Source organism: Gracilinanus agilis, chromosome 2 (genome assembly GCF_016433145.1).
Source record: "Gracilinanus agilis isolate LMUSP501 chromosome 2, AgileGrace, whole genome shotgun sequence".
In the NCBI taxonomy this organism is placed as follows: Eukaryota; Metazoa; Chordata; class Mammalia; order Didelphimorphia; family Didelphidae; genus Gracilinanus; species Gracilinanus agilis.
The window spans coordinates 503,105,834-503,117,477 of NC_058131.1; the positions used below are offsets into that span (position 1 = coordinate 503,105,834).

Consider the following 11,644-nt stretch of genomic DNA (forward strand, 5'->3'; position numbering starts at 1 on the left):
TGGTGGTTTGAGGAGAATCCTGCCACTTCTTTTCTCCTTTCAAATCCATCTCTTTGCTCTCTAGATTTCCCTTTGCTTTGCCTACTTCAAAAATTATTTCTTTGAGCATAATGCATTTAACTTTTTTAAAAGTACCTTAGGGAGGGGGCAGCTGGGTAGCTCAGTGGATTGAGAGTCAGGCCTAGAGATGGGAGGTCCTAGGTTCAAATCTGGCCTCAGACACTTCCCAGCTGTGTGACCCTGGGCAAGTCACTTGACCCCCATCATCCACCCTTACCACTCTTCCACCTAGGAGCCAATACACAGAAGTTATGGGTTTAAAAAAATTTTTTTAAAGTACCTCAGGGACTGGCAATAAAAGCAAATGTTGATGAAAGAAACCCATTGTACCTCTGACATATGTCGCCATATAGATTCATCTGTTTAGAACTTTAAGGTCTCTTAGAAAAAATATTGGTCAATCTCCTAATCCCACTCTCATCTTCAAGGTAAGATAAATTAGCCTATAAATATTAAATCACTTACTCAAGATTAACTAGATTCTCTGACTCTAAATCTAGACATTTCCTCTCTATTCTCTGATTTCTTCCTACTTCTCAACTCCCAAACCAGATAGTTCTATCCCATTTGCTTTACTCACATTTTCTTGGTTTCTGGGACATTATGGTCCCTGAAAGCAGTAGCAAGAAGATGGCAATGGCCAGCTGTTCCATCATTCTAAATTCAGTGATATGGGTCAACACAGAAATCTAGTTAGATTCAGCTCACAAAGGATGCTCTGATAGCACCCCTCTGCTGTCATATATGCTATTGAATCTCAAGAGATGACACTCCATTGGCCAGTAAGAATTTCAAGGTGGAATCTACTTTCTGTGTCATTTGGAATTATCCTAAACCCTGGGAGACTACAACTACCAGGACTCTCTCTGCTACAACTTCCCTTGCCACCTCCCACTTCCTTTGGGGGAGGTTTCAGGGAAAGTATAAAAGGGAAAGTTTGGCACCTTTTCATTCTCTCAACCTTGGAGGCTGGCTGGGCTCTCTACCCTGAGACCCTGATCTCTATCTTGGTGCCTTTTTCCCTTTCTTCCTCCCCCCTAGTTTTCCCTAGACCTTTCCTTTTCTAATTAAAATAAAACCTAGCTATTCAAAACCTATAGTTGCTCTCTGATCATTTATTTGAGCCCCTGAAGAGCTCTGATCAATTTCCCCTGCTGGGGCTGCGACAGCTACATTCCCTTCTCTTCCTCTACCACCCAGTATTTCTAGAGTGTTGCAACACACTTTTCCCCCAGATATTCTTTGGGTAAGGTTACAGCATGTTGGTCTTGGTTCATTTCAACTACAGAATATAGTGTGTCCTGGTACTTTATATTCATATAGATTTTCAGTAAATTTATTCTATAAATACCAATACACAGCTACCTTGAAAGTAGCGATTTGGACAAAGTTCACAGCCAAAAATTGACTTAAAATGTAGACACCTGAAACAAGCCCCAGGTATGATGAGTTATCCAAAGTACAGTAAAATGTGTTTTCAAGTACTGATTGCTGTAACAATTATATCAGTTTGTTTTTAGACCAGAGATCCATTCAGACAGCCTACTAAAAGCAAAGTATGTTCCCTTTAAACAAATAAAACAACCAATTATTTTCTTTTAGGAACCTAAGACATGATGAACCAAATATAAAATAATTTTAAAATTCAGAAAGCAATCCTCTCCAGGCTAATTCCTTGCAACTGTCTAAATCTCATTCCATCACTGTCCCTGATGAAGGAGGAGGGAGCAAAGGTCAGTAGAAATGAAGAATTTTGGAATCAGGACTGGAAATGACCTTACCATGATCTCTTCTCCCCTGCTCATTTACAATTGAGGGAACTGAGGCTAAGAGGAGGGCACTGGTTTTTATAAACTTCTTAGGATACTAAGTAATAATCAAGATTCAACCTAAGGTTCTCTGACCCAAATTCAATATTTTTTTCCAGAACCACATGTTGCTACCACTTGTGACTAACTGGGATGAGAGCTACACTGTCCTGGTCAGTGGTTGCCTGATACTGAGAGTGAGTGTCATTGAGTGGAAGGAATAGTAGTCTGGGATATTGGACATCCTGAGACTAGACCTGACTTTGCCACTTACCAAATTATATGAGATCATTGACTTCAAGCTTTAGAGATAAACTATGAGAGGTCATGTGGGTTCCTCAGTCAATCTTCTTCCCACTTTTCTAAGATCTCACTCATTCCCCCTCTGTATAATGGGTGAATTAGATCTAGATCTCCTTTGTACTTTTCAGTTCCAGCATTCTATTAGAGACAGAGTCAAAGGCATGTCAGACAACACTGTAGTGCCCATATTAGAGGCCCAGGTGCCCAGTGAGGTAAGGTGAGAGAAGAATGAATCCAAGTTACGGAATGAGAAAGAAGAATTATTCTCTCCCCACTTTCTGTTTCACTGACAAATTGTGTTGGGGAGAATAGCAGGAAAAGGAAAACCAGAAGAAGGCAGGGAGGTGACAGAGATTTGCTTTTAGGTTGACTTTATCTCTGCCTCTCTCTGGATTTGTACTCCACAGCTTGGGAATTGTGGCCAGTCCCTGCTCCTCCTTCCTCTCCCCTTTTGTTCTTTTATCTCTGCCCTTTTGATAAACCCTCTTCAGTCCCCTCCTAGAGACAACCCCTTTTAGACAGAGGCCCCTGGGGATCACTAGACCCTTTCCAAGGCATTTAGCCTCTCAGTCATAGACCTATAACTGTGTACTCACCTTTGTTATCTGGATTGGAGTATAAGAATTCTTGAAAGTCCTTCATGATCAAATCTTCTCTTTCTTTTTGAAGCTGGCTCACCTCATCCCAATTCTCCACATTTTCCCATCCTGGCTGAGGTATTGCCTTCTGATGGTGGTTTTCATATGTGTAGACTAGTTGATTGTTGAAGCAGTCTTCCTTTGAGAATTCAGAGTACCCAACTGTGGGCTCTGAAATAGCAAAGTCCCTGTATTTCAGAGAATCACACCCTGAGGTACAGGGAACTGAGTGAGAAATTTTTAATTCTAATCTCCCAAATTTGTCCATTCATTTTCTATCATATCTGACTCTTCGTGACCCTATTGTGGGTCTTCTTGACAGAGATACTGGATTTTCATCTTCTTGTCTAACTCATTTTATAGATGAGAAAATTAAAGCAACCAGAGCTAAGTGACCTGCTTATGGTCACAGAGCTAATGAGTGTCTGAGGTCAGATTTGAGTTCAGGAAGGTGAATTTTCCTGACTCCAGACTATATCACATAGATGCCTTAGAATTCAGAATCTTATTTCCTATTTCTCCTCATATACTTTGAGGTACTTCCAGAGAATTAAAGCAGAGAAGTAGGTAAGAAGTGAGGTAATGACATCTGACCTTGGTCTACCAGGGCCAGGAGTTACCCTTGTTGCCTCCTCTTCTCACCCTCACTCAGCAGCTTTGCCATGAAATGATTTCAGCATGATGGCACTTTCCTTGTCACATTTGGAGTATGCCAAGCATTTTAGTCTAGATAGTGACAATGAAGGAATGAAGCAATGAACAAAGATGTTTTATTAATACTTAATATTCTGGGCATAGAAATAGAAAAAGAAATTAGTCCCACATCTCAAGTGTCTGACACCCAAGTAGAGAAAACACACTTTAAAAAGGAGTGTTCAAAGGAGGATAAGGAGACTCAGATTTTGGTCATAGGCAGACCAGTTGAAGGAAACAGGATATTCAGTGAGTAGAAAGGAAGGCACTGCTGTATGTTTTGGGTTTAAGATGTCCTCAAATATTTGAAGGACTTTCAGATAGAATGGAGGCCAGACAGGGTCTGTCACTCCAGAGGACTTATTTTTTGAAGGAGGATCAGTACGTTGAAGGAGGATCAGTACAGAGAAGGCAGCAATCAATTGGATAGAAAGAAGAGTCTAAATCTCTGATTGCTCTTAAAAATGGATTAGATTGCCCTTTGAGATTGGGAGCTCCTAAAAGCACCATTGGGAAAGGTTTTCCAGGTTGAGTGCCCAGAGGGCAAATTCAAGCAGTCTATGAGCCTTCATATTACCAGAGAGCTGAGGGAGTAAGTGCTTACTTTGACTGGCTTGACAGAGGGAAAGAGCATGCAAAAAATGTCTTCAGGTGCTGGGAAGAAGGGGAAGGGAAGAGAAGCTCTCCCTTACCCAGGGTGGCCCATGTGACAATACTTTGACCACACTGTTCTAAAGTATTCAAGCAAAGACTGGATATCCATTTTATGGCATGTGGGAGATGAACAGTATTTCTATGTTAACTGGAAGGTTGCACTAGAATCTCTCTGAAGTTTCTCCTTCACCTCATCTCATCTGGGTTTCTATTAAGCTCATGTCTCTGGGGGCCCTATCTCACCTCCCCAACCAATAGCTCCTTAATGGTCCTTCCTTTTTGCTAGTCTGAGGAGCTGAACTATCTCAGCTCTCCTAGAGGAAAAGCCTGTTTTACATCTATGAGAAAGGTTTGGAAAAAGGAGAGTGAAGCTGGAGCCACTGAACCTTTCAAAGCATTGATTTTCTCCCTACTAAAATGCAAATGATGATATTAGAATGTCTTACTGCCCAGGATTCAAAGCATAGTATAACATGCCCCATAAGTCCTGAGGTTTAGAGTACTTAGTTTTGAATCCTGGTATTGCTACTAAATAGCTATGGGACCTTAGGCACATAATTTGAACTCTCCAGACCTCAGTTTCTTTGTCTGTGATTCAAGGATTCTGAGGAACTATATGAATCCCTTCACATTTCTCTCTTATCATACTGATAAAGTACTGGAAATTCTTATTCTTAATTGAATAGTATTGACTTCACCTTGAAGAGGCAATGAGTGACTTTTGCAAATTGAAATGTTATTTTCAGTTGAAGAAACTTCCTAATTCTTAAAACCTTGGCTTGACCCAAGGCTATAAATGATTGAGGAGAGCTGATTCAACTGATTCTTCTCTGATTTCTTTTCTTTTGATTGTATTTTCTATCTGAATTTTTTAGAACAGTTAATGTTTTCTTATTTTTCATATCCAAAACACGCCATTAGTAAAGGACTGATTATGGACCCTTTCCTTAATATGGAGATTCTGGGAAGAGCCAACCTGACAGAGGAAAGAACCCTAGGAGCAGAATATTCTTCTAGTGTTAGAAGTCCATTGGTTGGGCATAGTTCCAGGGAAATGAGGCCAAAGGCCTAGAGTAGGCTTCTAGGATAAGAAGGATTTTGCAGTATATTGGAACAAGGTTAGAGTTTAAAGTTATTAAAACCTCTCCTGAAATTTGCTTTTGGAGATTGAGGAGTCCAGTCTAAATTCTAGTGCTGGTCTCTTTCCTTCTTTGTTCTTTAATTAATTCACTTCATAAAGAATTTTTTATCCTTAACCACACACATTCACTTTCCTTCCTTTCCTTCCTTTCTTCTTCTGATGCTTTCTCTCCCTTTTTTATGTCTCTCTGTTTCTGTCTGTCTGTCTCTCTCTTCTTCTCCATTCACTCTCCCTCCTTACTGCCTCTGTTTCTCCAAACTTGCCTTTCATGACAGAGTATCATTTATGTAGTATAGTTTATAGACTCAGGATCAAGAGACTTTATTCTTCCAAATGGTATCTCAGACACTTATTAGCTGGCTAGTGTAGTGCAAAAGTGCAAACAACCCTGCAGAACCTTGCTAACTACAGAAATTTCTGACAGTTAAGAAGGGTTTAGAACCCTAACTAGAGGTAGTTGGTCCTGGAGGCTCGGTCAGAGCAGAAGAGTCAACTGAGCTTGGTTTTGGGGCTGAAACCTGGCCTTGATTCCTTGATTCTGTGCCTTTTCTCTTGAGATTTTGTAGCTTAGCTAATTCCTCTGGATCTCCCTGACATTCCCTATCCTATTCCCCATTTCCTTTCCTAATTTCCTGTTGGTTTTGGGAGAAGGGTGGATTTGGGTGGTAGCAATCAAACTTTAAAGACTTAAGTTTCCCCATAGTCAAGTAGGGCTTACCCTTGATACAAATTATCTCCTAATTCATTGTGTGTAACTTCCCTAACCTTAAAGGCAACAAAACCTCCCAGGACTGAGTGAAGGCAGACCCTTTCTCAGTCTTCCATTCCTGTGTCCCTCCCCCTCCTGGAGCTTCTCCCTAGGCGGTTGTTAGAGAAACCTTGTATCCCTCTGTCCTTTATAATCGACCCTGAAACTCAATAAACCCTGTTGTCATTTAATCAAACCTTTTGCTAGATCAATGGTTGAATGATAAAAGAGGGATAAGGAGAGAAAGGAATAGATTCTCTCTGGGTCCTGAGGGGAGTTGGAGGCATACATCTTGGAGGAAGTGGTGATCTCTATACTTCCTCTGAAGAAGCCCATCTATTTCATAGACAGGGAAGAGCCTTGGGACACTTCCTTTGTGAACCTGAGAAATTGACTAGAAAGCCCTCTAGTTAGTTTCAAACCATTTGTGACTGGTCCTAACCCTTTGTCTGTAGAAGTGCCCTTCCTACCTGGAAGGGTTCAGCCTGTTTCCCTTCAGTGTCCTCTGTCTCAAGCCTGTGTACCCAGTCTGTGTCTCCCTGTTGCAGCTGCCTGCCCAACTAACTCATCCTCTCTCCTTGCTGCTCATTATACTTCAATGTCTTATATTTCCCTAAGCTCAGCCATTCCCTTACATCTCTCCTACCTCTTTTCCTACCTTCTGACATAGGGACTCACAAACCCCATCCACTTGTTTTATTCCCTTATTACACTAGTCATCATGGCTCTGCTACTTACCCTGTCATATCCTCTGTTTCTTCTAGTAAAATGAGGAATATAAAAGTTAGAATACACACCTGAGTAGCTGAGAGGAGAGCACTTTGCAAGTTATTGGAGAGCATGCTATGTAAATCTAAGTTTTTCTTTACTACAATTCTAAGCACATAAACATTTTTGTCATCAGGGATAGCTGGTGGAGAGTGGATAATGAATCCCATCAGAAAGACCCGAGTTCAAATTATCTCTCAAACATTTAAAAGTTGTCTGAGCAAGTCACTTTACCTCTACCTGCCTCCATTTCCTTAATGGTAAAATGGGAATAAATATAGCATCTGTCTCAGAAGGTGCTTCTGAAGATCAGATGAGATAATACTTGCCAAAGCTACTTACTATCTTAGTATAGTACCTGTTGCATAGTGGACTTTATATAAATGCTTTTTCTCCATTCCCTTCCCCCATCCTGGGTTATCTACATGGTCTTCCCCACCCACTTATGTCTCTGACAGGGCCATAGAACAAGGTTCTGCCTTTATTGGTGTGTATGGATTTTATTTTCATTGTGTTCACTTCAGTGGGTTCAGTATTTACTTCATGGGCACATTCTTATTTACATTAACCTTTTCTGCATTTCTATGAATTTTAAGACTTCTGCATTCCTAGTATGCAATCTGGGCTTTAGTAAAAGGTTCTTCTTTCCCACGGTTTCCTGTTTCCATGGATATTGGCCATGTCTAATAGAGAAATTTGGCTTCATTATGTCTGGCACATAACTGCAAGTAAATGGAACAGTGGAAAGAATGCCAGCCTTGCAGTCAGGAAGACTCATCCCCCTGAGGTCCTATCTGTCCTCAGACATGTACCAAGTGTATGACCCTGGCCAATGACTTAACCTTGTTCATCAGATTCCTCATTTGTTAAAATAATTTAGAAACAGAAATGTAAACCATTCTAGTATCTTTGCCAAAGAAATCACAAATTGGGTCACAGGGAATCAAACATGACTGAAAATCACTTGAACAACAACAGCAAATGTCTGGCACTAATATATATGGTCAGTTTGCAGAGGGTTAATCTGTGGACATCAGCCTGACTAGTGAGGAATAAATAATTAGAAACAAAAGATGAAGACAAAGCTTCCGTCCCAGGCACCAGGTATTTTGGCCTCTGAGTGTCTTCTGCACTTCCATCAAGAAAAGGGTGCCATTTCTCAAAAAACAAACAAATATAAATCTATTTCATTGAAAGGACAAAACATCAGGCCCTCTTCAAAGTGTAAAATCTTTCCTTCCTGAAAATTGGCTAAATAACCTCCAATATCCCAATGTGGAATAAAGGTATATAAATTGGCTTTCACTAATTGGAAAATTTGGAAATCCATTCTTTGTGGCTTGAGTGGTTGGCTACTTGAGAGTTGTACTGGAATTGGAGTGTTCTGGTCACAAAGGCCAAAATTACTCGCCTCATGAAAACTCACAAGTGTTTACAAAGGCGTAAGGAAGTAGACATTATTTTATTAATGAATTTGTGGGCCAACTAAAGATTCCTGAATTGGAAAAAGCCTAAATACCTCACCTCTTATTTGGAAGAATTCATGGTATCTTGATTGAGTGACACAGTAGAATAATAATCAAATACAAATGTTCCAAATATTTTAAAATCCTTTCCTTTTGTATTAGTATCATTTCTAAAACAGAAGAATGGCATGGGTGAGCCTTCAGGGTGAAGTAATATGAGCAGGGTCACACAACTAAGAAGTTTCTAGGGCCCAATTAGAACCCTCTCAACTCCATGCCTGGTATTTATACTATAATACTTAGCTGCCCATGCTACATATATTTGGAAATAATTTCCACACATTCTCGGCTAATCATTATATTGTACATAGACACATGTAAATGGGAAAATTATTGTAGATTATTATTATGGTTGGACTGAATATTAAAATATGTGGTCACCAGGAATTTAATAAATATCAATTCCAAAATGATTTTTTAGAAAAATTTTTTTATAAACTATCAGAGAGAGTGAAAGTAGAGAAATGAGAAGAGGGCAGAGTAAGCTTTAGTAGCTTAAAGCACTAAGTATTTTGCTCCAGTCCCTGGCTCAACCCTGGCCAAGTTAATTAGTCCTCAACCAGAGGGGCCTCAGCTTTGAGCTGAGGACTGAGGGCAGGGGGAATGAATAAAGAAAGTCTTTGGTCATGAAGACCCTTTTAAGAAGAGAGTCCCTTTAGAACAATTCAAGAAGAAGTTGAGCTTTTTCACTCACCATGTGGTAGTTCAAAGGAGAAATATAAAACATTCCAAAGTCTCAGCCAGCTCTCCTCCAGGTCCAGTTCATGGCTGAAAAGGTGACCCACAGGAAGTTGTAACTCACTTTTTTTTAAATATAGTTTGGTCTTGGTTTATTTTTTTTTAAACCCTTAACTTCGGTGTATTGTCTCATAGGTGGAAGAGTGGTAAGGGTGGGCAATGGGGGTCAAGTGACTTGCCCAGGGTCACACAGCTAGGAAGTGGCTGAGGCCTGATTTGAACCTAGGACATCCTGTCTCTAGGCCTGACTCTCAATCCACTGAGCTACCCAGCTGCCCCCTGTAACTCACTTTTAAAGGAGCTTCTTTTGTGTCACTTCCTGTGTATTCCTCCCATTTCACTTGTACCAATAACAACAAAGGCTTTGCTTAGGACTCCCCAGGGGGTATTCAGTCAGTTCTGATTCACTCTTGCACACATGAGTCAAAGACCTCCCCCACTTGAAGATTAAGTGGTGTTGTTTACACTTTTAGTGATTTAATCTAAAAATAGGCAGGTTAAGATTAAGCCTATATTCACACATACACACAGGGTGGCATTATGTAATGCATAGACTCATAGTCAGGAAATGTAGATCTGAGATGTAATAAGGGAATTAAGGTAGTTGGGTAATAAACTGGTTGTAACAGGGGAATTAATCAAGTGGTAATAAGGGGATAAAGGCAAGTAAGGTAATAAACTGAGATGGCAATAGAGGAATAGGCTGCAGGTAATAAGGGAATAGTCAAGTAAAGTTGTAATAGGGGACAAGGCACTGTGGATAGGGGTTTGTGGATCTCTAAGGCAATAAAGTGGACAAGGAGGGTACAATCGTGGAGCAAAGGGAGAGGATGAGATAATTTGGGCAGGCAGCTGCAACAGGGAGACACAGACTGGGTACACGGTTTGAGACAGAGACACTGAAGGGAAACAGACAGAGCCCTTTAGGTAGGAAGGGCACTTCTACAGACAAAGGTTAGAGCCAGTCAGAAATGGCTTGAAACTGACTAGAGGGCTTTCTAGTCAGTTTCTCAGGTTCACAAAGGAAGAGTCCAGAGGAAGTATAGGGATTACCACTTCCTCTCAAAATGGATGCTTCCAACTCCCTCAGGACCCAGAGACAATATTATTTTTTTCTCCCCTTCTCCCTCTCTTATCAATCAACTAATGAATTAGCCAAACATGTGATTAAGTGACAAACAGGGTTTATTGAGTTTCAAGGTTGATTGTGAAGGACAGAGGGATAAAAGGTAACTCTAACAGCTGCCTATGGAAAGCTTCAGGTGGGGGAGGGACCCAGGAATGTGAGACTGAGAAAGGACCTGCCTAACTCAGCTCCGAGAGGTTTTGTTGCCTAAAAGGGGTAGGAAAGTTGGATATAACGATTCAAGAAATAATCTGTATCAAGGGAAGCCCTACTTGACTACGGGGAAACTAAATCTACAAAGTTTGAAATCTACCACCCAAATCCACCCTCCTTTCAAAAACCCACAGAAACTCAGGAAGGGACAATGATAATTGGGACAGGGAAGGTCAGGGGAATCCAAATGAAATAGCTAAGCTAACAAATCTTAAGAGAAAAGCTGCAGAATATAGGCCAGGTTTCAGTCCAAAGACAGAGCTCAGTTGACCCTCCTACTCTCATCGAGTCTTGTAAAATTGGAATTTGGGAGATGCCATTTAAAAGTATATATATATATATATTTTCCCCCCCTATGGACACGTGGGAACTATCAAACTACATTTCCCAACGGGTTTCCAGTTCTGGTTCTTTGGGCGTGGGGACGCCTGCATCACCACGCATAGGACAGTTTAAATGGGAGGAGAATCCGAAAGGAAGTTCTCTCTCTGAGCTAGCAGGCATGCGATACAAAAGGTAAAGATGGCTGAGGCTGCAGTTTGAATACAGGCGCGGTCTTATATATATTTTATCAGCATGGCCATGGCTTTAATTAAAATACTAATTTCTATTATTATATCAGTCTTTATTATTTTTAATCTTAACAGTTTGGCAAACCAGAAGGTCGAAATTCAAACTCTCAATTTTCTAAATAGCCTAAGAAGAAGCCATGCGGCTCTGTGACCTAGAGTCTCAGAAACGATCTTTTTCCTCGCCCAGTCCTCTCCCTATTTTCCCTAGCCTCTAGGCTGCCTTTTAGGAAAAAGGGACAATGGTTTTAATTGCTGCTGGACTGCGAATTATTTCGCTCAATGCCCTGGGCCTGGTGGCCCTTGCTGACATTGATGGACTGCCTGAGCCCAGCCAGTATCGTCTCGCAGCTGATCTCCTTAAGTCCTGACCTGGACTCCATTCCTGCCGCTTCCTGCCGCACCTCGCTTCCTGCCAGTGCCCAGTGCCTGTGATATTTTCCGATTTTACTGCTGCCTCATGTTCCTACAGCAAGCTAGCCAGTGCATACCATTTCTGTGGATCCAGAATCCTGAGATTTCCAAGAAGCAATCCCCCCTTGACCCCCCCCCCCCGCCCTGACTTGCTGAACACCGCTGTTCAGCTTTAAAGAATTTGGGAAGTATTCCCCTTTCTCTCTGCTCTCTTATAGGGGACTCTTAACCTGAAAGGCATTCTA

General features: G+C 41.1%; 1 pseudogene; it reads right to left on the bottom strand.

The window, feature by feature from the left end:
- Positions 1 to 1,229: 1,229 nt before the first annotated feature.
- On the bottom strand, positions 1,230 to 11,368 carry LOC123234035 (annotated as a pseudogene).
- Between the last annotated feature and the right edge of the window lie 276 nt (positions 11,369 to 11,644).